We start from the raw sequence: 23,411 nt of genomic DNA, 5'->3' as shown, positions 1-23,411 counted from the left end.
CCGGGCTATGTTTGACTCCAGAGTTGAATCTGTCATCCCGCATTTCCTCAGCAAATCAAGCTACCCATCTCAAGTCTCATGAGCTGAGGACGGCAAAGTCCCTGTGGGCTTAGGACAGTCAAAGAAACCCCTGGGCTGCATGCTAAGCCCCTTTTCGGCTTCACTTTCCGAATCCTGCCCTAGCTTGCGATTAGTTTTTTTCTCACTTCTTGCCCCCATCTCCCACCTTGCCTCATGGTCTCCCCTCCTCTGCGCACCTGACAGTTTGCCTGCCCTTCCACTGCCTGTCTCCAGACTTTCCAAGGAGAAAAGGCAAAGCACTAAAGCGGGCCGGGCAACGGGTCAAGTTCCGCTTTCGGCGACTAGCAGGGAGGTAGCGTGGCCGAGCGGTCTAAGGCGCTGGATTAAGGCTCCAGTCTCTTCGGAGGCGTGGGTTCAAATCCCACCGCTGCCACTTTTCCTGGCCTTGCATTTTAAAGAAGAACGTAACGTTGACCTCTTCCTTCATTAGTGCCACCTCTGTCGCAATGAGCAAGCGGATGGTATGCCACACCCTGCAGGAAAAAGGTTTCGCTTCTGACGTCTTGCTTTTCTGGACATCCAGTCTCAAGTTTCCCATCTGGAACGGCGCTCCCTGCTGCTTTGTGAAGGCTTGCTGCAAGAGCCTTCGAAACCCAGGAGCTCTTGCGTTGAGCTGTGACGCGTCCTGGGAAGACCTCCCGTTGCAGCGGAATGAGCCCCACTTCCAGGGCGTGCTGGTAGCAAATTTCCCACAGCCCACAGGGAGCAAACGATCCCAGGTGTGATGTATCACCAGGAGAGGCTGAGATGAGAGTAGGGGTTCACGCGTGTGCCCGGACCGAGGTTAATGATGGGATTAGAGCTAGGGTTAGATGCAGGGAAAGAGTGAGAGTTATAATTAGGGATAAAGCTAACAGGTGATCATTACTCGTCATGTAACATGATACAAAGGGTCAGAAGAGGAACTGATTCAGGGTTACAATTTGGACTTCGCAGACAACAGGAGCACTAAATGGTGCTGAGGGGGACTCAATAAAGTGGACCGGCCGCCTAATGTAAGCAATTGTGCACAAATATTGTACGATGACTAGCGTTGCCGGTGCTTTTTTCTTAAAGAGTCAGTTCTTGGCACCCATTCCCTACTTGACTCAGCCTAATCTTCAAGAATATTTGTCAAGAACTAAAAAAAATCCAGAAAAGGTTTAACCTCCCTGTCGGGGAATTGAACCCCGGTCTCCCGCGTGACAGGCGGGGATACTGACCACTATACTAACGAGGAGACGTGAGGGCATGAAATGAACAGCTGCTGATGTCTGCACAGCATCCAGCGACCACCTAGCTGGCCTAGGGGGGTCTCATTTTCCCCCGTCAAACGGCTTGCCCGATCTAAGGCTAATTTCTTTCTTTTTATCGGCACCAGGCTTAAAACTCAGTTTAAGGCGATAGTTCCGGGCTATGTTTGACTCCAGAGTTGAATCTGTCATCCCGCATTTCCTCAGCAAATCAAGCTACCCATCTCAAGTCTCATGAGCTGAGGACGGCAAAGTCCCTGTGGGCTTAGGACAGTCAAAGAAACCCCTGGGCTGCATGCTAAGCCCCTTTTCGGCTTCACTTTCCGAATCCTGCCCTAGCTTGCGATTAGTTTTTTTCTCACTTCTTGCCCCCATCTCCCACCTTGCCTCATGGTCTCCCCTCCTCTGCGCACCTGACAGTTTGCCTGCCCTTCCACTGCCTGTCTCCAGACTTTCCAAGGAGAAAAGGCAAAGCACTAAAGCGGGCCGGGCAACGGGTCAAGTTCCGCTTTCGGCGACTAGCAGGGAGGTAGCGTGGCCGAGCGGTCTAAGGCGCTGGATTAAGGCTCCAGTCTCTTCGGAGGCGTGGGTTCAAATCCCACCGCTGCCACTTTTCCTGGCCTTGCATTTTAAAGAAGAACGTAACGTTGACCTCTTCCTTCATTAGTGCCACCTCTGTCGCAATGAGCAAGCGGATGGTATGCCACACCCTGCAGGAAAAAGGTTTCGCTTCTGACGTCTTGCTTTTCTGGACATCCAGTCTCAAGTTTCCCATCTGGAACGGCGCTCCCTGCTGCTTTGTGAAGGCTTGCTGCAAGAGCCTTCGAAACCCAGGAGCTCTTGCGTTGAGCTGTGACGCGTCCTGGGAAGACCTCCCGTTGCAGCGGAATGAGCCCCACTTCCAGGGCGTGCTGGTAGCAAATTTCCCACAGCCCACAGGGAGCAAACGATCCCAGGTGTGATGTATCACCAGGAGAGGCTGAGATGAGAGTAGGGGTTCACGCCTGTGCCCGGACCGAGGTTAATGATGGGATTAGAGCTAGGGTTAGATGCAGGGAAAGAGTGAGAGTTATAATTAGGGATAAAGCTAACAGGTGATCATTACTCGTCATGTAACATGATACAAAGGGTCAGAAGAGGAACTGATTCAGGGTTACAATTTGGACTTCGCAGACAACAGGAGCACTAAATGGTGCTGAGGGGGACTCAATAAAGTGGACCGGCCGCCTAATGTAAGCAATTGTGCACAAATATTGTACGATGACTAGCGTTGCCGGTGCTTTTTTCTTAAAGAGTCAGTTCTTGGCACCCATTCCCTACTTGACTCAGCCTAATCTTCAAGAATATTTGTCAAGAACTAAAAAAAATCCAGAAAAGGTTTAACCTCCCCGTCGGGGAATTGAACCCCGGTCTCCCGCGTGACAGGCGGGGATACTGACCACTATACTAACGAGGAGACGTGAGGGCATGAAATGAACAGCTGCTGATGTCTGCACAGCATCCAGCGACCACCTAGCTGGCCTAGGGGGGTCTCATTTTCCCCCGTCAAACGGCTTGCCCGATCTAAGGCTAATTTCTTTCTTTTTATCGGCACCAGGCTTAAAACTCAGTTTAAGGCGATAGTTCCGGGCTATGTTTGACTCCAGAGTTGAATCTGTCATCCCGCATTTCCTCAGCAAATCAAGCTACCCATCTCAAGTCTCATGAGCTGAGGACGGCAAAGTCCCTGTGGGCTTAGGACAGTCAAAGAAACCCCTGGGCTGCATGCTAAGCCCCTTTTCGGCTTCACTTTCCGAATCCTGCCCTAGCTTGCGATTAGTTTTTTTCTCACTTCTTGCCCCCATCTCCCACCTTGCCTCATGGTCTCCCCTCCTCTGCGCACCTGACAGTTTGCCTGCCCTTCCACTGCCTGTCTCCAGACTTTCCAAGGAGAAAAGGCAAAGCACTAAAGCGGGCCGGGCAACGGGTTAAGTTCCGCTTTCGGCGACTAGCAGGGAGGTAGCGTGGCCGAGCGGTCTAAGGCGCTGGATTAAGGCTCCAGTCTCTTCGGAGGCGTGGGTTCAAATCCCACCGCTGCCACTTTTCCTGGCCTTGCATTTTAAAGAAGAACGTAACGTTGACCTCTTCCTTCATTAGTGCCACCTCTGTCGCAATGAGCAAGCGGATGGTATGCCACACCCTGCAGGAAAAAGGTTTCGCTTCTGACGTCTTGCTTTTCTGGACATCCAGTCTCAAGTTTCCCATCTGGAACGGCGCTCCCTGCTGCTTTGTGAAGGCTTGCTGCAAGAGCCTTCGAAACCCAGGAGCTCTTGCGTTGAGCTGTGACGCGTCCTGGGAAGACCTCCCGTTGCAGCGGAATGAGCCCCACTTCCAGGGCGTGCTGGTAGCAAATTTCCCACAGCCCACAGGGAGCAAACGATCCCAGGTGTGATGTATCACCAGGAGAGGCTGAGATGAGAGTAGGGGTTCACGCGTGTGCCCGGACCGAGGTTAATGATGGGATTAGAGCTAGGGTTAGATGCAGGGAAAGAGTGAGAGTTATAATTAGGGATAAAGCTAACAGGTGATCATTACTCGTCATGTAACATGATACAAAGGGTCAGAAGAGGAACCGATTCAGGGTTACAATTTGGACTTCGCAGACAACAGGAGCACTAAATGGTGCTGAGGGGGACTCAATAAAGTGGACCGGCCGCCTAATGTAAGCAATTGTGCACAAATATTGTACGATGACTAGCGTTGCCGGTGCTTTTTTCTTAAAGAGTCAGTTCTTGGCACCCATTCCCTACTTGACTCAGCCTAATCTTCAAGAATATTTGTCAAGAACTAAAAAAAATCCAGAAACGGTTTAACCTCCCCGTCGGGGAATTGAACCCCGGTCTCCCGCGTGACAGGTGGGGATACTGACCACTATACTAACGAGGAGACGTGAGGGCATGAAATGAACAGCTGCTGATGTCTGCACAGCATCCAGCGACCACCTAGCTGGCCTAGGGGGGTCTCATTTTCCCCCGTCAAACGGCTTGCCCGATCTAAGGCTAATTTCTTTCTTTTTATCGGCACCAGGCTTAAAACTCAGTTTAAGGCGATAGTTCCGGGCTATGTTTGACTCCAGAGTTGAATCTGTCATCCCGCATTTCCTCAGCAAATCAAGCTACCCATCTCAAGTCTCATGAGCTGAGGACGGCAAAGTCCCTGTGGGCTTAGGACAGTCAAAGAAACCCCTGGGCTGCATGCTAAGCCCCTTTTCGGCTTCACTTTCCGAATCCTGCCCTAGCTTGCGATTAGTTTTTTTCTCACTTCTTGCCCCCATCTCCCACCTTGCCTCATGGTCTCCCCTCCTCTGCGCACCTGACAGTTTGCCTGCCCTTCCACTGCCTGTCTCCAGACTTTCCAAGGAGAAAAGGCAAAGCACTAAAGCGGGCCGGGCAACGGGTCAAGTTCTGCTTTCGGCGACTAGCAGGGAGGTAGCGTGGCCGAGCGGTCTAAGGCGCTGGATTAAGGCTCCAGTCTCTTCGGAGGCGTGGGTTCAAATCCCACCGCTGCCACTTTTCCTGGCCTTGCATTTTAAAGAAGAACGTAACGTTGACCTCTTCCTTCATTAGTGCCACCTCTGTCGCAATGAGCAAGCGGATGGTATGCCACACCCTGCAGGAAAAAGGTTTCGCTTCTGACGTCTTGCTTTTCTGGACATCCAGTCTCAAGTTTCCCATCTGGAACGGCGCTCCCTGCTGCTTTGTGAAGGCTTGCTGCAAGAGCCTTCGAAACCCAGGAGCTCTTGCGTTGAGCTGTGACGCGTCCTGGGAAGACCTCCCGTTGCAGCGGAATGAGCCCCACTTCCAGGGCGTGCTGGTAGCAAATTTCCCACAGCCCACAGGGAGCAAACGATCCCAGGTGTGATGTATCACCAGGAGAGGCTGAGATGAGAGTAGGGGTTCACGCGTGTGCCCGGACCGAGGTTAATGATGGGATTAGAGCTAGGGTTAGATGCAGGGAAAGAGTGAGAGTTATAATTAGGGATAAAGCTAACAGGTGATCATTACTCGTCATGTAACATGATACAAAGGGTCAGAAGAGGAACTGATTCAGGGTTACAATTTGGACTTCGCAGACAACAGGAGCACTAAATGGTGCTGAGGGGGACTCAATAAAGTGGACCGGCCGCCTAATGTAAGCAATTGTGCACAAATATTGTACGATGACTAGCGTTGCCGGTGCTTTTTTCTTAAAGAGTCAGTTCTTGGCACCCATTCCCTACTTGACTCAGCCTAATCTTCAAGAATATTTGTCAAGAACTAAAAAAAATCCAGAAACGGTTTAACCTCCCCGTCGGGGAATTGAACCCCGGTCTCCCGCGTGACAGGCGGGGATACTGACCACTATACTAACGAGGAGACGTGAGGGCATGAAATGAACAGCTGCTGATGTCTGCACAGCATCCAGCGACCACCTAGCTGGCCTAGGGGGGTCTCATTTTCCCCCGTCAAACGGCTTGCCCGATCTAAGGCTAATTTCTTTCTTTTTATCGGCACCAGGCTTAAAACTCAGTTTAAGGCGATAGTTCCGGGCTATGTTTGACTCCAGAGTTGAATCTGTCATCCCGCATTTCCTCAGCAAATCAAGCTACCCATCTCAAGTCTCATGAGCTGAGGACGGCAAAGTCCCTGTGGGCTTAGGACAGTCAAAGAAACCCCTGGGCTGCATGCTAAGCCCCTTTTCGGCTTCACTTTCCGAATCCTGCCCTAGCTTGCGATTAGTTTTTTTCTCACTTCTTGCCCCCATCTCCCACCTTGCCTCATGGTCTCCCCTCCTCTGCGCACCTGACAGTTTGCCTGCCCTTCCACTGCCTGTCTCCAGACTTTCCAAGGAGAAAAGGCAAAGCACTAAAGCGGGCCGGGCAACGGGTCAAGTTCCGCTTTCGGCGACTAGCAGGGAGGTAGCGTGGCCGAGCGGTCTAAGGCGCTGGATTAAGGCTCCAGTCTCTTCGGAGGCGTGGGTTCAAATCCCACCGCTGCCACTTTTCCTGGCCTTGCATTTTAAAGAAGAACGTAACGTTGACCTCTTCCTTCATTAGTGCCACCTCTGTCGCAATGAGCAAGCGGATGGTATGCCACACCCTGCAGGAAAAAGGTTTCGCTTCTGACGTCTTGCTTTTCTGGACATCCAGTCTCAAGTTTCCCATCTGGAACGGCGCTCCCTGCTGCTTTGTGAAGGCTTGCTGCAAGAGCCTTCGAAACCCAGGAGCTCTTGCGTTGAGCTGTGACGCGTCCTGGGAAGACCTCCCGTTGCAGCGGAATGAGCCCCACTTCCAGGGCGTGCTGGTAGCAAATTTCCCACAGCCCACAGGGAGCAAACGATCCCAGGTGTGATGTATCACCAGGAGAGGCTGAGATGAGAGTAGGGGTTCACGCGTGTGCCCGGACCGAGGTTAATGATGGGATTAGAGCTAGGGTTAGATGCAGGGAAAGAGTGAGAGTTATAATTAGGGATAAAGCTAACAGGTGATCATTACTCGTCATGTAACATGATACAAAGGGTCAGAAGAGGAACTGATTCAGGGTTACAATTTGGACTTCGCAGACAACAGGAGCACTAAATGGTGCTGAGGGGGACTCAATAAAGTGGACCGGCCGCCTAATGTAAGCAATTGTGCACAAATATTGTACGATGACTAGCGTTGCCGGTGCTTTTTTCTTAAAGAGTCAGTTCTTGGCACCCATTCCCTACTTGACTCAGCCTAATCTTCAAGAATATTTGTCAAGAACTAAAAAAAATCCAGAAACGGTTTAACCTCCCCGTCGGGGAATTGAACCCCGGTCTCCCGCGTGACAGGCGGGGATACTGACCACTATACTAACGAGGAGACGTGAGGGCATGAAATGAACAGCTGCTGATGTCTGCACAGCATCCAGCGACCACCTAGCTGGCCTAGGGGGGTCTCATTTTCCCCCGTCAAACGGCTTGCCCGATCTAAGGCTAATTTCTTTCTTTTTATCGGCACCAGGCTTAAAACTCAGTTTAAGGCGATAGTTCCGGGCTATGTTTGACTCCAGAGTTGAATCTGTCATCCCGCATTTCCTCAGCAAATCAAGCTACCCATCTCAAGTCTCATGAGCTGAGGACGGCAAAGTCCCTGTGGGCTTAGGACAGTCAAAGAAACCCCTGGGCTGCATGCTAAGCCCCTTTTCGGCTTCACTTTCCGAATCCTGCCCTAGCTTGCGATTAGTTTTTTTCTCACTTCTTGCCCCCATCTCCCACCTTGCCTCATGGTCTCCCCTCCTCTGCGCACCTGACAGTTTGCCTGCCCTTCCACTGCCTGTCTCCAGACTTTCCAAGGAGAAAAGGCAAAGCACTAAAGCGGGCCGGGCAACGGGTCAAGTTCCGCTTTCGGCGACTAGCCGGGAGGTAGCGTGGCCGAGCGGTCTAAGGCGCTGGATTAAGGCTCCAGTCTCTTCGGAGGCGTGGGTTCAAATCCCACCGCTGCCACTTTTCCTGGCCTTGCATTTTAAAGAAGAACGTAACGTTGACCTCTTCCTTCATTAGTGCCACCTCTGTCGCAATGAGCAAGCGGATGGTATGCCACACCCTGCAGGAAAAAGGTTTCGCTTCTGACGTCTTGCTTTTCTGGACATCCAGTCTCAAGTTTCCCATCTGGAACGGCGCTCCCTGCTGCTTTGTGAAGGCTTGCTGCAAGAGCCTTCGAAACCCAGGAGCTCTTGCGTTGAGCTGTGACGCGTCCTGGGAAGACCTCCCGTTGCAGCGGAATGAGCCCCACTTCCAGGGCGTGCTGGTAGCAAATTTCCCACAGCCCACAGGGAGCAAACGATCCCAGGTGTGATGTATCACCAGGAGAGGCTGAGATGAGAGTAGGGGTTCACGCGTGTGCCCGGACCGAGGTTAATGATGGGATTAGAGCTAGGGTTAGATGCAGGGAAAGAGTGAGAGTTATAATTAGGGATAAAGCTAACAGGTGATCATTACTCGTCATGTAACATGATACAAAGGGTCAGAAGAGGAACTGATTCAGGGTTACAATTTGGACTTCGCAGACAACAGGAGCACTAAATGGTGCTGAGGGGGACTCAATAAAGTGGACCGGCCGCCTAATGTAAGCAATTGTGCACAAATATTGTACGATGACTAGCGTTGCCGGTGCTTTTTTCTTAAAGAGTCAGTTCTTGGCACCCATTCCCTACTTGACTCAGCCTAATCTTCAAGAATATTTGTCAAGAACTAAAAAAAATCCAGAAACGGTTTAACCTCCCCGTCAGGGAATTGAACCCCGGTCTCCCGCGTGACAGGCGGGGATACTGACCACTATACTAACGAGGAGACGTGAGGGCATGAAATGAACAGCTGCTGATGTCTGCACAGCATCCAGCGACCACCTAGCTGGCCTAGGGGGGTCTCATTTTCCCCCGTCAAACGGCTTGCCCGATCTAAGGCTAATTTCTTTCTTTTTATCGGCACCAGGCTTAAAACTCAGTTTAAGGCGATAGTTCCGGGCTATGTTTGACTCCAGAGTTGAATCTGTCATCCCGCATTTCCTCAGCAAATCAAGCTACCCATCTCAAGTCTCATGAGCTGAGGACGGCAAAGTCCCTGTGGGCTTAGGACAGTCAAAGAAACCCCTGGGCTGCATGCTAAGCCCCTTTTCGGCTTCACTTTCCGAATCCTGCCCTAGCTTGCGATTAGTTTTTTTCTCACTTCTTGCCCCCATCTCCCACCTTGCCTCATGGTCTCCCCTCCTCTGCGCACCTGACAGTTTGCCTGCCCTTCCACTGCCTGTCTCCAGACTTTCCAAGGAGAAAAGGCAAAGCACTAAAGCGGGCCGGGCAACGGGTCAAGTTCCGCTTTCGGCGACTAGCCGGGAGGTAGCGTGGCCGAGCGGTCTAAGGCGCTGGATTAAGGCTCCAGTCTCTTCGGAGGCGTGGGTTCAAATCCCACCGCTGCCACTTTTCCTGGCCTTGCATTTTAAAGAAGAACGTAACGTTGACCTCTTCCTTCATTAGTGCCACCTCTGTCGCAATGAGCAAGCGGATGGTATGCCACACCCTGCAGGAAAAAGGTTTCGCTTCTGACGTCTTGCTTTTCTGGACATCCAGTCTCAAGTTTCCCATCTGGAACGGCGCTCCCTGCTGCTTTGTGAAGGCTTGCTGCAAGAGCCTTCGAAACCCAGGAGCTCTTGCGTTGAGCTGTGACGCGTCCTGGGAAGACCTCCCGTTGCAGCGGAATGAGCCCCACTTCCAGGGCGTGCTGGTAGCAAATTTCCCACAGCCCACAGGGAGCAAACGATCCCAGGTGTGATGTATCACCAGGAGAGGCTGAGATGAGAGTAGGGGTTCACGCGTGTGCCCGGACCGAGGTTAATGATGGGATTAGAGCTAGGGTTAGATGCAGGGAAAGAGTGAGAGTTATAATTAGGGATAAAGCTAACAGGTGATCATTACTCGTCATGTAACATGATACAAAGGGTCAGAAGAGGAACTGATTCAGGGTTACAATTTGGACTTCGCAGACAACAGGAGCACTAAATGGTGCTGAGGGGGACTCAATAAAGTGGACCGGCCGCCTAATGTAAGCAATTGTGCACAAATATTGTACGATGACTAGCGTTGCCGGTGCTTTTTTCTTAAAGAGTCAGTTCTTGGCACCCATTCCCTACTTGACTCAGCCTAATCTTCAAGAATATTTGTCAAGAACTAAAAAAAATCCAGAAACGGTTTAACCTCCCCGTCGGGGAATTGAACCCCGGTCTCCCGCGTGACAGGCGGGGATACTGACCACTATACTAACGAGGAGACGTGAGGGCATGAAATGAACAGCTGCTGATGTCTGCACAGCATCCAGCGACCACCTAGCTGGCCTAGGGGGGTCTCATTTTCCCCCGTCAAACGGCTTGCCCGATCTAAGGCTAATTTCTTTCTTTTTATCGGCACCAGGCTTAAAACTCAGTTTAAGGCGATAGTTCCGGGCTATGTTTGACTCCAGAGTTGAATCTGTCATCCCGCATTTCCTCAGCAAATCAAGCTACCCATCTCAAGTCTCATGAGCTGAGGACGGCAAAGTCCCTGTGGGCTTAGGACAGTCAAAGAAACCCCTGGGCTGCATGCTAAGCCCCTTTTCGGCTTCACTTTCCGAATCCTGCCCTAGCTTGCGATTAGTTTTTTTCTCACTTCTTGCCCCCATCTCCCACCTTGCCTCATGGTCTCCCCTCCTCTGCGCACCTGACAGTTTGCCTGCCCTTCCACTGCCTGTCTCCAGACTTTCCAAGGAGAAAAGGCAAAGCACTAAAGCGGGCCGGGCAACGGGTCAAGTTCCGCTTTCGGCGACTAGCCGGGAGGTAGCGTGGCCGAGCGGTCTAAGGCGCTGGATTAAGGCTCCAGTCTCTTCGGAGGCGTGGGTTCAAATCCCACCGCTGCCACTTTTCCTGGCCTTGCATTTTAAAGAAGAACGTAACGTTGACCTCTTCCTTCATTAGTGCCACCTCTGTCGCAATGAGCAAGCGGATGGTATGCCACACCCTGCAGGAAAAAGGTTTCGCTTCTGACGTCTTGCTTTTCTGGACATCCAGTCTCAAGTTTCCCATCTGGAACGGCGCTCCCTGCTGCTTTGTGAAGGCTTGCTGCAAGAGCCTTCGAAACCCAGGAGCTCTTGCGTTGAGCTGTGACGCGTCCTGGGAAGACCTCCCGTTGCAGCGGAATGAGCCCCACTTCCAGGGCGTGCTGGTAGCAAATTTCCCACAGCCCACAGGGAGCAAACGATCCCAGGTGTGATGTATCACCAGGAGAGGCTGAGATGAGAGTAGGGGTTCACGCGTGTGCCCGGACCGAGGTTAATGATGGGATTAGAGCTAGGGTTAGATGCAGGGAAAGAGTGAGAGTTATAATTAGGGATAAAGCTAACAGGTGATCATTACTCGTCATGTAACATGATACAAAGGGTCAGAAGAGGAACTGATTCAGGGTTACAATTTGGACTTCGCAGACAACAGGAGCACTAAATGGTGCTGAGGGGGACTCAATAAAGTGGACCGGCCGCCTAATGTAAGCAATTGTGCACAAATATTGTACGATGACTAGCGTTGCCGGTGCTTTTTTCTTAAAGAGTCAGTTCTTGGCACCCATTCCCTACTTGACTCAGCCTAATCTTCAAGAATATTTGTCAAGAACTAAAAAAAATCCAGAAACGGTTTAACCTCCCCGTCGACCCCGGTCTCCCGCGTGACAGGCGGGGATACTGACCACTATACTAACGAGGAGACGTGAGGGCATGAAATGAACAGCTGCTGATGTCTGCACAGCATCCAGCGACCACCTAGCTGGCCTAGGGGGGTCTCATTTTCCCCCGTCAAACGGCTTGCCCGATCTAAGGCTAATTTCTTTCTTTTTATCGGCACCAGGCTTAAAACTCAGTTTAAGGCGATAGTTCCGGGCTATGTTTGACTCCAGAGTTGAATCTGTCATCCCGCATTTCCTCAGCAAATCAAGCTACCCATCTCAAGTCTCATGAGCTGAGGACGGCAAAGTCCCTGTGGGCTTAGGACAGTCAAAGAAACCCCTGGGCTGCATGCTAAGCCCCTTTTCGGCTTCACTTTCCGAATCCTGCCCTAGCTTGCGATTAGTTTTTTTCTCACTTCTTGCCCCCATCTCCCACCTTGCCTCATGGTCTCCCCTCCTCTGCGCACCTGACAGTTTGCCTGCCCTTCCACTGCCTGTCTCCAGACTTTCCAAGGAGAAAAGGCAAAGCACTAAAGCGGGCCGGGCAACGGGTCAAGTTCCGCTTTCGGCGACTAGCAGGGAGGTAGCGTGGCCGAGCGGTCTAAGGCGCTGGATTAAGGCTCCAGTCTCTTCGGAGGCGTGGGTTCAAATCCCACCGCTGCCACTTTTCCTGGCCTTGCATTTTAAAGAAGAACGTAACGTTGACCTCTTCCTTCATTAGTGCCACCTCTGTCGCAATGAGCAAGCGGATGGTATGCCACACCCTGCAGGAAAAAGGTTTCGCTTCTGACGTCTTGCTTTTCTGGACATCCAGTCTCAAGTTTCTCATCTGGAACGGCGCTCCCTGCTGCTTTGTGAAGGCTTGCTGCAAGAGCCTTCGAAACCCAGGAGCTCTTGCGTTGAGCTGTGACGCGTCCTGGGAAGACCTCCCGTTGCAGCGGAATGAGCCCCACTTCCAGGGCGTGCTGGTAGCAAATTTCCCACAGCCCACAGGGAGCAAACGATCCCAGGTGTGATGTATCACCAGGAGAGGCTGAGATGAGAGTAGGGGTTCACGCGTGTGCCCGGACCGAGGTTAATGATGGGATTAGAGCTAGGGTTAGATGCAGGGAAAGAGTGAGAGTTATAATTAGGGATAAAGCTAACAGGTGATCATTACTCGTCATGTAACATGATACAAAGGGTCAGAAGAGGAACTGATTCAGGGTTACAATTTGGACTTCGCAGACAACAGGAGCACTAAATGGTGCTGAGGGGGACTCAATAAAGTGGACCGGCCGCCTAATGTAAGCAATTGTGCACAAATATTGTACGATGACTAGCGTTGCCGGTGCTTTTTTCTTAAAGAGTCAGTTCTTGGCACCCATTCCCTACTTGACTCAGCCTAATCTTCAAGAATATTTGTCAAGAACTAAAAAAAATCCAGAAAAGGTTTAACCTCCCCGTCGGGGAATTGAACCCCGGTCTCCCGCGTGACAGGCGGGGATACTGACCACTATACTAACGAGGAGACGTGAGGGCATGAAATGAACAGCTGCTGATGTCTGCACAGCATCCAGCGACCACCTAGCTGGCCTAGGGGGGTCTCATTTTCCCCCGTCAAACGGCTTGCCCGATCTAAGGCTAATTTCTTTCTTTTTATCGGCACCAGGCTTAAAACTCAGTTTAAGGCGATAGTTCCGGGCTATGTTTGACTCCAGAGTTGAATCTGTCATCCCGCATTTCCTCAGCAAATCAAGCTACCCATCTCAAGTCTCATGAGCTGAGGACGGCAAAGTCCCTGTGGGCTTAGGACAGTCAAAGAAACCCCTGGGCTGCATGCTAAGCCCCTTTTCGGCTTCACTTTCCGAATCCTGCCCTAGCTTGCGATTAGTTTTTTTCTCACTTCTTGCCCCCATCTCCCACCTTGCCTCATGGTCTCCCCTCCTCTGCGCACCTGACAGTTTGCCTGCCCTTCCACTGCCTGTCTCCAGACTTTCCAAGGAGAAAAGGCAAAGCACTAAAGCGGGCCGGGCAACGGGTCAAGTTCCGCTTTCGGCGACTAGCAGGGAGGTAGCGTGGCCGAGCGGTCTAAGGCGCTGGATTAAGGCTCCAGTCTCTTCGGAGGCGTGGGTTCAAATCCCACCGCTGCCACTTTTCCTGGCCTTGCATTTTAAAGAAGAACGTAACGTTGACCTCTTCCTTCATTAGTGCCACCTCTGTCGCAATGAGCAAGCGGATGGTATGCCACACCCTGCAGGAAAAAGGTTTCGCTTCTGACGTCTTGCTTTTCTGGACATCCAGTCTCAAGTTTCCCATCTGGAACGGCGCTCCCTGCTGCTTTGTGAAGGCTTGCTGCAAGAGCCTTCGAAACCCAGGAGCTCTTGCGTTGAGCTGTGACGCGTCCTGGGAAGACCTCCCGTTGCAGCGGAATGAGCCCCACTTCCAGGGCGTGCTGGTAGCAAATTTCCCACAGCCCACAGGGAGCAAACGATCCCAGGTGTGATGTATCACCAGGAGAGGCTGAGATGAGAGTAGGGGTTCACGCGTGTGCCCGGACCGAGGTTAATGATGGGATTAGAGCTAGGGTTAGATGCAGGGAAAGAGTGAGAGTTATAATTAGGGATAAAGCTAACAGGTGATCATTACTCGTCATGTAACATGATACAAAGGGTCAGAAGAGGAACTGATTCAGGGTTACAATTTGGACTTCGCAGACAACAGGAGCACTAAATGGTGCTGAGGGGGACTCAATAAAGTGGACCGGCCGCCTAATGTAAGCAATTGTGCACAAATATTGTACGATGACTAGCGTTGCCGGTGCTTTTTTCTTAAAGAGTCAGTTCTTGGCACCCATTCCCTACTTGACTCAGCCTAATCTTCAAGAATATTTGTCAAGAACTAAAAAAAATCCAGAAAAGGTTTAACCTCCCCGTCGGGGAATTGAACCCCGGTCTCCCGCGTGACAGGCGGGGATACTGACCACTATACTAACGAGGAGACGTGAGGGCATGAAATGAACAGCTGCTGATGTCTGCACAGCATCCAGCGACCACCTAGCTGGCCTAGGGGGGTCTCATTTTCCCCCGTCAAACGGCTTGCCCGATCTAAGGCTAATTTCTTTCTTTTTATCGGCACCAGGCTTAAAACTCAGTTTAAGGCGATAGTTCCGGGCTATGTTTGACTCCAGAGTTGAATCTGTCATCCCGCATTTCCTCAGCAAATCAAGCTACCCATCTCAAGTCTCATGAGCTGAGGACGGCAAAGTCCCTGTGGGCTTAGGACAGTCAAAGAAACCCCTGGGCTGCATGCTAAGCCCCTTTTCGGCTTCACTTTCCGAATCCTGCCCTAGCTTGCGATTAGTTTTTTTCTCACTTCTTGCCCCCATCTCCCACCTTGCCTCATGGTCTCCCCTCCTCTGCGCACCTGACAGTTTGCCTGCCCTTCCACTGCCTGTCTCCAGACTTTCCAAGGAGAAAAGGCAAAGCACTAAAGCGGGCCGGGCAACGGGTCAAGTTCCGCTTTCGGCGACTAGCAGGGAGGTAGCGTGGCCGAGCGGTCTAAGGCGCTGGATTAAGGCTCCAGTCTCTTCGGAGGCGTGGGTTCAAATCCCACCGCTGCCACTTTTCCTGGCCTTGCATTTTAAAGAAGAACGTAACGTTGACCTCTTCCTTCATTAGTGCCACCTCTGTCGCAATGAGCAAGCGGATGGTATGCCACACCCTGCAGGAAAAAGGTTTCGCTTCTGACGTCTTGCTTTTCTGGACATCCAGTCTCAAGTTTCCCATCTGGAACGGCGCTCCCTGCTGCTTTGTGAAGGCTTGCTGCAAGAGCCTTCGAAACCCAGGAGCTCTTGCGTTGAGCTGTGACGCGTCCTGGGAAGACCTCCCGTTGCAGCGGAATGAGCCCCACTTCCAGGGCGTGCTGGTAGCAAATTTCCCACAGCCCACAGGGAGCAAACGATCCCAGGTGTGATGTATCACCAGGAGAGGCTGAGATGAGAGTAGGGGTTCACGCCTGTGCCCGGACCGAGGTTAATGATGGGATTAGAGCTAGGGTTAGATGCAGGGAAAGAGTGAGAGTTATAATTAGGGATAAAGCTAACAGGTGATCATTACTCGTCATGTAACATGATACAAAGGGTCAGAAGAGGAACTGATTCAGGGTTACAATTTGGACTTCGCAGACAACAGGAGCACTAAATGGTGCTGAGGGGGACTCAATAAAGTGGACCGGCCGCCTAATGTAAGCAATTGTGCACAAATATTGTACGATGACTAGCGTTGCCGGTGCTTTTTTCTTAAAGAGTCAGTTCTTGGCACCCATTCCCTACTTGACTCAGCCTAATCTTCAAGAATATTTGTCAAGAACTAAAAAAAATCCAGAAACGGTTTAACCTCCGGTCTCCCGCGTGACAGGCGGGGATACTGACCACTATACTAACGAGGAGACGTGAGGGCATGAAATGAACAGCTGCTGATGTCTGCACAGCATCCAGCGACCACCTAGCTGGCCTAGGGGGGTCTCATTTTCCCCCGTCAAACGGCTTGCCCGATCTAAGGCTAATTTCTTTCTTTTTATCGGCACCAGGCTTAAAACTCAGTTTAAGGCGATAGTTCCGGGCTATGTTTGACTCCAGAGTTGAATCTGTCATCCCGCATTTCCTCAGCAAATCAAGCTACCCATCTCAAGTCTCATGAGCTGAGGACGGCAAAGTCCCTGTGGGCTTAGGACAGTCAAAGAAACCCCTGGGCTGCATGCTAAGCCCCTTTTCGGCTTCACTTTCCGAATCCTGCCCTAGCTTGCGATTAGTTTTTTTCTCACTTCTTGCCCCCATCTCCCACCTTGCCTCATGGTCTCCCCTCCTCTGCGCACCTGACAGTTTGCCTGCCCTTCCACTGCCTGTCTCCAGACTTTCCAAGGAGAAAAGGCAAAGCACTAAAGCGGGCCGGGCAACGGGTCAAGTTCCGCTTTCGGCGACTAGCAGGGAGGTAGCGTGGCCGAGCGGTCTAAGGCGCTGGATTAAGGCTCCAGTCTCTTCGGAGGCGTGGGTTCAAATCCCACCGCTGCCACTTTTCCTGGCCTTGCATTTTAAAGAAGAACGTAACGTTGACCTCTTCCTTCATTAGTGCCACCTCTGTCGCAATGAGCAAGCGGATGGTATGCCACACCCTGCAGGAAAAAGGTTTCGCTTCTGACGTCTTGCTTTTCTGGACATCCAGTCTCAAGTTTCCCATCTGGAACGGCGCTCCCTGCTGCTTTGTGAAGGCTTGCTGCAAGAGCCTTCGAAACCCAGGAGCTCTTGCGTTGAGCTGTGACGCGTCCTGGGAAGACCTCCCGTTGCAGCGGAATGAGCCCCACTTCCAGGGCGTGCTGGTAGCAAATTTCCCACAGCCCACAGGGAGCAAACGATCCCAGGTGTGATGTATCACCAGGAGAGGCTGAGATGAGAGTAGGGGTTCACGCGTGTGCCCGGACCGAGGTTAATGATGGGATTAGAGCTAGGGTTAGATGCAGGGAAAGAGTGAGAGTTATAATTAGGGATAAAGCTAACAGGTGATCATTACTCGTCATGTAACATGATACAAAGGGTCAGAAGAGGAACTGATTCAGGGTTACAATTTGGACTTCGCAGACAACAGGAGCACTAAATGGTGCTGAGGGGGACTCAATAAAGTGGACCGGCCGCCTAATGTAAGCAATTGTGCACAAATATTGTACGATGACTAGCGTTGCCGGTGCTTTTTTCTTAAAGAGTCAGTTCTTGGCACCCATTCCCTACTTGACTCAGCCTAATCTTCAAGAATATTTGTCAAGAACTAAAAAAAATCCAGAAACGGTTTAACCTCCCCGTCGGGGAATTGAACCCCGGTCTCCAGCGTGACAGGCGGGGATACTGACCACTATACTAACGAGGAGACGTGAGGGCATGAAATGAACAGCTGCTGATGTCTGCACAGCATCCAGCGACCACCTAGCTGGCCTAGGGGGGTCTCATTTTCCCCCGTCAAACGGCTTGCCCGATCTAAGGCTAATTTCTTTCTTTTTATCGGCACCAGGCTTAAAACTCAGTTTAAGGCGATAGTTCCGGGCTATGTTTGACTCCAGAGTTGAATCTGTCATCCCGCATTTCCTCAGCAAATCAAGCTACCCATCTCAAGTCTCATGAGCTGAGGACGGCAAAGTCCCTGTGGGCTTAGGACAGTCAAAGAAACCCCTGGGCTGCATGCTAAGCCCCTTTTCGGCTTCACTTTCCGAATCCTGCCCTAGCTTGCGATTAGTTTTTTTCTCACTTCTTGCCCCCATCTCCCACCTTGCCTCATGGTCTCCCCTCCTCTGCGCACCTGACAGTTTGCCTGCCCTTCCACTGCCTGTCTCCAGACTTTCCAAGGAGAAAAGGCAAAGCACTAAAGCGGGCCGGGCAACGGGTCAAGTTCCGCTTTCGGCGACTAGCCGGGAGGTAGCGTGGCCGAGCGGTCTAAGGCGCTGGATTAAGGCTCCAGTCTCTTCGGAGGCGTGGGTTCAAATCCCACCGCTGCCACTTTTCCTGGCCTTGCATTTTAAAGAAGAACGTAACGTTGACCTCTTCCTTCATTAGTGCCACCTCTGTCGCAATGAGCAAGCGGATGGTATGCCACACCCTGCAGGAAAAAGGTTTCGCTTCTGACGTCTTGCTTTTCTGGACATCCAGTCTCAAGTTTCCCATCTGGAACGGCGCTCCCTGCTGCTTTGTGAAGGCTTGCTGCAAGAGCCTTCGAAACCCAGGAGCTCTTGCGTTGAGCTGTGACGCGTCCTGGGAAGACCTCCCGTTGCAGCGGAATGAGCCCCACTTCCAGGGCGTGCTGGTAGCAAATTTCCCACAGCCCACAGGGAGCAAACGATCCCAGGTGTGATGTATCACCAGGAGAGGCTGAGATGAGAGTAGGGGTTCACGCGTGTGCCCGGACCGAGGTTAATGATGGGATTAGAGCTAGGGTTAGATGCAGGGAAAGAGTGAGAGTTATAATTAGGGATAAAGCTAACAGGTGATCATTACTCGTCATGTAACATGATACAAAGGGTCAGAAGAGGAACTGATTCAGGGTTACAATTTGGACTTCGCAGACAACAGGAGCACTAAATGGTGCTGAGGGGGACTCAATAAAGTGGACCGGCCGCCTAATGTAAGCAATTGTGCACAAATATTGTACGATGACTAGCGTTGCCGGTGCTTTTTTCTTAAAGAGTCAGTTCTTGGCACCCATTCCCTACTTGACTCAGCCTAATCTTCAAGAATATTTGTCAAGAACTAAAAAAAATCCAGAAACGGTTTAACCTCCCCGTCGGGGAATTGAACCCCGGTCTCCCGCATGACAGGCGGGGATACTGACCACTATACTAACGAGGAGACGTGAGGGCATGAAATGAACAGCTGCTGATGTCTGCACAGCATCCAGCGACCACCTAGCTGGCCTAGGGGGGTCTCATTTTCCCCCGTCAAACGGCTTGCCCGATCTAAGGCTAATTTCTTTCTTTTTATCGGCACCAGGCTTAAAACTCAGTTTAAGGCGATAGTTCCGGGCTATGTTTGACTCCAGAGTTGAATCTGTCATCCCGCATTTCCTCAGCAAATCAAGCTACCCATCTCAAGTCTCATGAGCTGAGGACGGCAAAGTCCCTGTGGGCTTAGGACAGTCAAAGAAACCCCTGGGCTGCATGCTAAGCCCCTTTTCGGCTTCACTTTCCGAATCCTGCCCTAGCTTGCGATTAGTTTTTTTCTCACTTCTTGCCCCCATCTCCCACCTTGCCTCATGGTCTCCCCTCCTCTGCGCACCTGACAGTTTGCCTGCCCTTCCACTGCCTGTCTCCAGACTTTCCAAGGAGAAAAGGCAAAGCACTAAAGCGGGCCGGGCAACGGGTCAAGTTCCGCTTTCGGCGACTAGCCGGGAGGTAGCGTGGCCGAGCGGTCTAAGGCGCTGGATTAAGGCTCCAGTCTCTTCGGAGGCGTGGGTTCAAATCCCACCGCTGCCACTTTTCCTGGCCTTGCATTTTAAAGAAGAACGTAACGTTGACCTCTTCCTTCATTAGTGCCACCTCTGTCGCAATGAGCAAGCGGATGGTATGCCACACCCTGCAGGAAAAAGGTTTCGCTTCTGACGTCTTGCTTTTCTGGACATCCAGTCTCAAGTTTCCCATCTGGAACGGCGCTCCCTGCTGCTTTGTGAAGGCTTGCTGCAAGAGCCTTCGAAACCCAGGAGCTCTTGCGTTGAGCTGTGACGCGTCCTGGGAAGACCTCCCGTTGCAGCGGAATGAGCCCCACTTCCAGGGCGTGCTGGTAGCAAATTTCCCACAGCCCACAGGGAGCAAACGATCCCAGGTGTGATGTATCACCAGGAGAGGCTGAGATGAGAGTAGGGGTTCACGCGTGTGCCCGGACCGAGGTTAATGATGGGATTAGAGCTAGGGTTAGATGCAGGGAAAGAGTGAGAGTTATAATTAGGGATAAAGCTAACAGGTGATCATTACTCGTCATGTAACATGATACAAAGGGTCAGAAGAGGAACTGATTCAGGGTTACAATTTGGACTTCGCAGACAACAGGAGCACTAAATGGTGCTGAGGGGGACTCAATAAAGTGGACCGGCCGCCTAATGTAAGCAATTGTGCACAAATATTGTACGATGACTAGCGTTGCCGGTGCTTTTTTCTTAAAGAGTCAGTTCTTGGCACCCATTCCCTACTTGACTCAGCCTAATCTTCAAGAATATTTGTCAAGAACTAAAAAAAATCCAGAAACGGTTTAACCTCCCCGTCGGGGAATTGAACCCCGGTCTCCCGCGTGACAGGCGGGGATACTGACCACTATACTAACGAGGAGACGTGAGGGCATGAAATGAACAGCTGCTGATGTCTGCACAGCATCCAGCGACCACCTAGCTGGCCTAGGGGGGTCTCATTTTCCCCCGTCAAACGGCTTGCCCGATCTAAGGCTAATTTCTTTCTTTTTATCGGCACCAGGCTTAAAACTCAGTTTAAGGCGATAGTTCCGGGCTATGTTTGACTCCAGAGTTGAATCTGTCATCCCGCATTTCCTCAGCAAATCAAGCTACCCATCTCAAGTCTCATGAGCTGAGGACGGCAAAGTCCCTGTGGGCTTAGGACAGTCAAAGAAACCCCTGGGCTGCATGCTAAGCCCCTTTTCGGCTTCACTTTCCGAATCCTGCCCTAGCTTGCGATTAGTTTTTTTCTCACTTCTTGCCCCCATCTCCCACCTTGCCTCATGGTCTCCCCTCCTCTGCGCACCTGACAGTTTGCCTGCCCTTCCACTGCCTGTCTCCAGACTTTCCAAGGAGAAAAGGCAAAGCACTAAAGCGGGCCGGGCAACGGGTCAAGTTCCGCTTTCGGCGACTAGCAGGGAGGTAGCGTGGCCGAGCGGTCTAAGGCGCTGGATTAAGGCTCCAGTCTCTTCGGAGGCGTGGGTTCAAATCCCACCGCTGCCACTTTTCCTGGCCTTGCATTTTAAAGAAGAACGTAACGTTGACCTCTTCCTTCATTAGTGCCACCTCTGTCGCAATGAGCAAGCGGATGGTATGCCACACCCTGCAGGAAAAAGGTTTCGCTTCTGACGTCTTGCTTTTCTGGACATCCAGTCTCAAGTTTCCCATCTGGAACGGCGCTCCCTGCTGCTTTGTGAAGGCTTGCTGCAAGAGCCTTCGAAACCCAGGAGCTCTTGCGTTGAGCTGTGACGCGTCCTGGGAAGACCTCCCGTTGCAGCGGAATGAGCCCCACTTCCAGGGCGTGCTGGTAGCAAATTTCCCACAGCCCACAGGGAGCAAACGATCCCAGGTGTGATGTATCACCAGGAGAGGCTGAGATGAGAGTAGGGGTTCACGCGTGTGCCCGGACCGAGGTTAATGATGGGATTAGAGCTAGGGTTAGATGCAGGGAAAGAGTGAGAGTTATAATTAGGGATAAAGCTAACAGGTGATCATTACTCGTCATGTAACATGATACAAAGGGTCAGAAGAGGAACTGATTCAGGGTTACAATTTGGACTTCGCAGACAACAGGAGCACTAAATGGTGCTGAGGGGGACTCAATAAAGTGGACCGGCCGCCTAATGTAAGCAATTGTGCACAAATATTGTACGATGACTAGCGTTGCCGGTGCTTTTTTCTTAAAGAGTCAGTTCTTGGCACCCATTCCCTACTTGACTCAGCCTAATCTTCAAGAATATTTGTCAAGAACTAAAAAAAATCCAGAAACGGTTTAACCTCCCCGTCGGGGAATTGAACCCCGGTCTCCCGCGTGACAGGCGGGGATACTGACCACTATACTAACGAGGAGACGTGAGGGCATGAAATGAACAGCTGCTGATGTCTGCACAGCATCCAGCGACCACCTAGCTGGCCTAGGGGGGTCTCATTTTCCCCCGTCAAACGGCTTGCCCGATCTAAGGCTAATTTCTTTCTTTTTATCGGCACCAGGCTTAAAACTCAGTTTAAGGCGATAGTTCCGGGCTATGTTTGACTCCAGAGTTGAATCTGTCATCCCGCATTTCCTCAGCAAATCAAGCTACCCATCTCAAGTCTCATGAGCTGAGGACGGCAAAGTCCCTGTGGGCTTAGGACAGTCAAAGAAACCCCTGGGCTGCATGCTAAGCCCCTTTTCGGCTTCACTTTCCGAATCCTGCCCTAGCTTGCGATTAGTTTTTTTCTCACTTCTTGCCCCCATCTCCCACCTTGCCTCATGGTCTCCCCTCCTCTGCGCACCTGACAGTTTGCCTGCCCTTCCACTGCCTGTCTCCAGACTTTCCAAGGAGAAAAGGCAAAGCACTAAAGCGGGCCGGGCAACGGGTCAAGTTCCGCTTTCGGCGACTAGCCGGGAGGTAGCGTGGCCGAGCGGTCTAAGGCGCTGGATTAAGGCTCCAGTCTCTTCGGAGGCGTGGGTTCAAATCCCACCGCTGCCACTTTTCCTGGCCTTGCATTTTAAAGAAGAACGTAACGTTGACCTCTTCCTTCATTAGTGCCACCTCTGTCGCAATGAGCAAGCGGATGGTATGCCACACCCTGCAGGAAAAAGGTTTCGCTTCTGACGTCTTGCTTTTCTGGACATCCAGTCTCAAGTTTCCCATCTGGAACGGCGCTCCCTGCTGCTTTGTGAAGGCTTGCTGCAAGAGCCTTCGAAACCCAGGAGCTCTTGCGTTGAGCTGTGACGCGTCCTGGGAAGACCTCCCGTTGCAGCGGAATGAGCCCCACTTCCAGGGCGTGCTGGTAGCAAATTTCCCACAGCCCACAGGGAGCAAACGATCCCAGGTGTGATGTATCACCAGGAGAGGCTGAGATGAGAGTAGGGGTTCACGCGTGTGCCCGGACCGAGGTTAATGATGGGATTAGAGCTAGGGTTAGATGCAGGGAAAGAGTGAGAGTTATAATTAGGGATAAAGCTAACAGGTGATCATTACTCGTCATGTAACATGATACAAAGGGTCAGAAGAGGAACTGATTCAGGGTTACAATTTGGACTTCGCAGACAACAGGAGCACTAAATGGTGCTGAGGGGGACTCAATAAAGTGGACCGGCCGCCTAATGTAAGCAATTGTGCACAAATATTGTACGATGACTAGCGTTGCCGGTGCTTTTTTCTTAAAGAGTCAGTTCTTGGCACCCATTCCCTACTTGACTCAGCCTAATCTTCAAGAATATTTGTCAAGAACTAAAAAAAATCCAGAAACGGTTTAACCTCCCCGTCAGGGAATTGAACCCCGGTCTCCCGCGTGACAGGCGGGGATACTGACCACTATACTAACGAGGAGACGTGAGGGCATGAAATGAACAGCTGCTGATGTCTGCACAGCATCCAGCGACCACCTAGCTGGCCTAGGGGGGTCTCATTTTCCCCCGTCAAACGGCTTGCCCG

General features: G+C 51.6%; 24 non-coding genes across 24 annotated transcripts; 16 read left to right on the top strand and 8 right to left on the bottom strand.

Annotated features, from left to right (window-relative positions):
- The first annotated feature begins 372 nt into the window (after positions 1-372).
- TRNAL-AAG (transfer RNA leucine (anticodon AAG)) lies at positions 373-454 on the top strand. Its single transcript has one exon. It is a non-coding gene; the product is annotated as a tRNA-Leu (tRNA).
- Positions 455-1,841: 1,387 nt separating this feature from the next.
- Positions 1,842-1,923, top strand: TRNAL-AAG (transfer RNA leucine (anticodon AAG)). Its single transcript has one exon. It is a non-coding gene; the product is annotated as a tRNA-Leu (tRNA).
- Positions 1,924-2,697: 774 nt separating this feature from the next.
- On the bottom strand, positions 2,698-2,769 carry TRNAD-GUC (transfer RNA aspartic acid (anticodon GUC)). The gene has a single exon. It is a non-coding gene; the product is annotated as a tRNA-Asp (tRNA).
- A 541-nt stretch (positions 2,770-3,310) lies between these two features.
- On the top strand, positions 3,311-3,392 carry TRNAL-AAG (transfer RNA leucine (anticodon AAG)). The gene has a single exon. It is a non-coding gene; the product is annotated as a tRNA-Leu (tRNA).
- A 1,387-nt stretch (positions 3,393-4,779) lies between these two features.
- On the top strand, positions 4,780-4,861 carry TRNAL-AAG (transfer RNA leucine (anticodon AAG)). The gene has a single exon. It is a non-coding gene; the product is annotated as a tRNA-Leu (tRNA).
- Positions 4,862-5,635: 774 nt separating this feature from the next.
- On the bottom strand, positions 5,636-5,707 carry TRNAD-GUC (transfer RNA aspartic acid (anticodon GUC)). Its single transcript has one exon. It is a non-coding gene; the product is annotated as a tRNA-Asp (tRNA).
- Positions 5,708-6,248: 541 nt separating this feature from the next.
- On the top strand, positions 6,249-6,330 carry TRNAL-AAG (transfer RNA leucine (anticodon AAG)). The gene has a single exon. It is a non-coding gene; the product is annotated as a tRNA-Leu (tRNA).
- A 774-nt stretch (positions 6,331-7,104) lies between these two features.
- Positions 7,105-7,176, bottom strand: TRNAD-GUC (transfer RNA aspartic acid (anticodon GUC)). Its single transcript has one exon. It is a non-coding gene; the product is annotated as a tRNA-Asp (tRNA).
- A 541-nt stretch (positions 7,177-7,717) lies between these two features.
- TRNAL-AAG (transfer RNA leucine (anticodon AAG)) lies at positions 7,718-7,799 on the top strand. The gene has a single exon. It is a non-coding gene; the product is annotated as a tRNA-Leu (tRNA).
- Positions 7,800-9,186: 1,387 nt separating this feature from the next.
- TRNAL-AAG (transfer RNA leucine (anticodon AAG)) lies at positions 9,187-9,268 on the top strand. The gene has a single exon. It is a non-coding gene; the product is annotated as a tRNA-Leu (tRNA).
- A 774-nt stretch (positions 9,269-10,042) lies between these two features.
- Positions 10,043-10,114, bottom strand: TRNAD-GUC (transfer RNA aspartic acid (anticodon GUC)). The gene has a single exon. It is a non-coding gene; the product is annotated as a tRNA-Asp (tRNA).
- A 541-nt stretch (positions 10,115-10,655) lies between these two features.
- On the top strand, positions 10,656-10,737 carry TRNAL-AAG (transfer RNA leucine (anticodon AAG)). Its single transcript has one exon. It is a non-coding gene; the product is annotated as a tRNA-Leu (tRNA).
- A 1,378-nt stretch (positions 10,738-12,115) lies between these two features.
- Positions 12,116-12,197, top strand: TRNAL-AAG (transfer RNA leucine (anticodon AAG)). Its single transcript has one exon. It is a non-coding gene; the product is annotated as a tRNA-Leu (tRNA).
- A 774-nt stretch (positions 12,198-12,971) lies between these two features.
- TRNAD-GUC (transfer RNA aspartic acid (anticodon GUC)) lies at positions 12,972-13,043 on the bottom strand. The gene has a single exon. It is a non-coding gene; the product is annotated as a tRNA-Asp (tRNA).
- A 541-nt stretch (positions 13,044-13,584) lies between these two features.
- Positions 13,585-13,666, top strand: TRNAL-AAG (transfer RNA leucine (anticodon AAG)). Its single transcript has one exon. It is a non-coding gene; the product is annotated as a tRNA-Leu (tRNA).
- A 774-nt stretch (positions 13,667-14,440) lies between these two features.
- Positions 14,441-14,512, bottom strand: TRNAD-GUC (transfer RNA aspartic acid (anticodon GUC)). The gene has a single exon. It is a non-coding gene; the product is annotated as a tRNA-Asp (tRNA).
- A 541-nt stretch (positions 14,513-15,053) lies between these two features.
- On the top strand, positions 15,054-15,135 carry TRNAL-AAG (transfer RNA leucine (anticodon AAG)). Its single transcript has one exon. It is a non-coding gene; the product is annotated as a tRNA-Leu (tRNA).
- A 1,367-nt stretch (positions 15,136-16,502) lies between these two features.
- TRNAL-AAG (transfer RNA leucine (anticodon AAG)) lies at positions 16,503-16,584 on the top strand. The gene has a single exon. It is a non-coding gene; the product is annotated as a tRNA-Leu (tRNA).
- Positions 16,585-17,971: 1,387 nt separating this feature from the next.
- On the top strand, positions 17,972-18,053 carry TRNAL-AAG (transfer RNA leucine (anticodon AAG)). The gene has a single exon. It is a non-coding gene; the product is annotated as a tRNA-Leu (tRNA).
- A 1,387-nt stretch (positions 18,054-19,440) lies between these two features.
- Positions 19,441-19,522, top strand: TRNAL-AAG (transfer RNA leucine (anticodon AAG)). The gene has a single exon. It is a non-coding gene; the product is annotated as a tRNA-Leu (tRNA).
- Positions 19,523-20,296: 774 nt separating this feature from the next.
- Positions 20,297-20,368, bottom strand: TRNAD-GUC (transfer RNA aspartic acid (anticodon GUC)). The gene has a single exon. It is a non-coding gene; the product is annotated as a tRNA-Asp (tRNA).
- Positions 20,369-20,909: 541 nt separating this feature from the next.
- On the top strand, positions 20,910-20,991 carry TRNAL-AAG (transfer RNA leucine (anticodon AAG)). The gene has a single exon. It is a non-coding gene; the product is annotated as a tRNA-Leu (tRNA).
- Positions 20,992-21,765: 774 nt separating this feature from the next.
- On the bottom strand, positions 21,766-21,837 carry TRNAD-GUC (transfer RNA aspartic acid (anticodon GUC)). Its single transcript has one exon. It is a non-coding gene; the product is annotated as a tRNA-Asp (tRNA).
- A 541-nt stretch (positions 21,838-22,378) lies between these two features.
- Positions 22,379-22,460, top strand: TRNAL-AAG (transfer RNA leucine (anticodon AAG)). The gene has a single exon. It is a non-coding gene; the product is annotated as a tRNA-Leu (tRNA).
- The last annotated feature ends 951 nt before the right edge of the window (positions 22,461-23,411 follow it).

This window comes from Ambystoma mexicanum, unplaced genomic scaffold, assembly GCF_040938575.1.
Source record: "Ambystoma mexicanum isolate Mex_15411 unplaced genomic scaffold, UKY_AmexF1_1 Mex_scaf20, whole genome shotgun sequence".
NCBI lineage: Eukaryota > Metazoa > Chordata > Amphibia > Caudata > Ambystomatidae > Ambystoma > Ambystoma mexicanum.
The sequence above is the reverse complement of the archived record's forward strand: the minus strand, read 5'-3'. Positions and strand labels throughout refer to the sequence as shown.